Here is a 2,021-nt window from a genome sequence, read left to right on the forward strand (position 1 = left end):
ACTCAACCCCAGTCCTTGTAGATAGATTTTTTTTTTTTTCCAAACAGGTCTCACTACATAGAATAGGCTACCCTCGACCTCCTGCCTCAGCCTCCTAAGTGCTGGGATTACAGGTTTACAGGTGTGCACTGTTATATCTGGATGAAAAGGAATCTTTAACTATAAAACTTTAACTACAATTTTGTCATTTCTCTAGAGAGACTCCTAAAAGAAGGCTTAGATACTTCGAAGGAAGTATCCAAGGTACCTTCTTTCATGACCATGCTTTTCTTTTATTTCTTCTTTTCTTTTTCTTTCTTTCTTTCTTTTTTTTTTTGTTTTGTTTTTTGTTTTTTGTTTTTTTGTTTTTTGAGACAGGGTTTCTCTGTGTAGCCCTGGCTGTCCTGTGACTCAGTTTGCAGGTGCTCACCAATAAGCCCCAAAACCGGAGTATGGTCCCTGGACCTATCCTAGAGAGAACTGACCCCTAAAGGTAATCAGGGCTCTGACCTCTACACCTGTGTGCATGTGCATGAGAGAGAGAGAGAGAGAGAGAGAGAGAGAGAGAGAGAGAGAGAGAGAGAGAGACAGAGAGACAGAGAGACAGAGAGAGAGGAAAACAGTGCCCAGAAGTCTGACCACCACAAGCATGCCTGCGCCCATGTGCACTCACACACACACACAAATAAAAAAATTTTATTTAAAATAGAAGACTTTAAAAAAGGAAAAACAGAGGGCTAGAGAGATTTCTCGGCGGTTAAGAGCACTGTCTGGCCAGGCACATTTTCTCCTTTGTGTGCTCAGAGGAAGCCAGTTGGTATGTTGTGAGCTGGCCATGAAGAGATCTACGAGGCAAGTATTCTGCTTAGCAGCCTTCAGATGAAGATGTAGAACTCTCAGCTTCTCCTGTACCATGCCTGCAGGCTGCATGGATGCCGCCATGTTCCTGCCTTGAGGATAATGGAGATCTACAAGGCAAAAACCAAAAGGAGGCCAAAGTTGTGTAAGTGAGTGTGTGAGTGTGTGTGTGTGTACATTTGCTCATGCGCACTCACACTGGCATGCCATGGCACACTTGTGGTCAGGCATCTGGACCTGAGTGCCTCTCCTTTGGGGGAATCCAGCAGAGGGTAAACACCATCCTCAGTTTTATTTACCATCCCGCTCATCTTTAATTTTCAACAACAACAAAAGACCAAACTACAGGTGACTGAGACTAAGGATGATGGAGACTAAGGATGTTGGAGCCTGCTATCCAGTGTGGGTTTGAACCTGTGCTCTCAAGTGATCCTTTGCCTCAGCATCCTAAATAGCTAGCATTATAGGCACATGCCGCCTTGCCTGCTAATAGCAGTACAATTTATGACTAATGGCAGCAGGGGATAAGAGCACTTGTCAGTTTCACATGACCTGGGTTGTTTCTAAACACATCTGGCAGTTCACAACTGCCTAAACCTGTAGCTGGAGGGGATCCAATAGCATCTTCCTCCTTGGGTACCTGCACACACTTAGTGCGCATGTAAACACATACACATAAAGTCCTTTGGGGGGGGCGGCTAGGATCTCTCTACATAACCTTGGATGTCCTGAAACTCATTATGCAGACCTGGCTGGTTGCCTCTGTGCCCTGAGTGCTGGGATTAAAGATTTGGGTTGCTACATCCAGCTACACATAAATGCATTTTTTTTATTTAAAGTTTTTTTTTTTTGAATGAAAGAAAGAAAGAAAAGAATGTCAGCAAGAAGAAGGGGAAAACAGATTTGGGCTAGGGAGTTGGCTCATTTTCTGTGTAAACATGACAAACAAGCTTAGATCCCCAGCACCAGTGTAAAAGCTAGACATGGCAGTACCAGTCTATCATCCCAGTATTGATACCTGGGAAACAGGTTAACCCCTGGAACTCACTGGCCAAGCAGGATGGCTGAAATGTTGAGCTCTAGGTCCACTGAGAGACCTGGTCTCATAAAATAAGGCAGCAAGAGAAGCCATCTTACACCAAGCCCTGGCCCCCACATAGGCATGCTCCGGCACACGCACGCAC

This window comes from Mus caroli, chromosome 7 (assembly GCF_900094665.2).
Source record: "Mus caroli chromosome 7, CAROLI_EIJ_v1.1, whole genome shotgun sequence".
NCBI classification, from domain to species: Eukaryota; Metazoa; Chordata; class Mammalia; order Rodentia; family Muridae; genus Mus; species Mus caroli.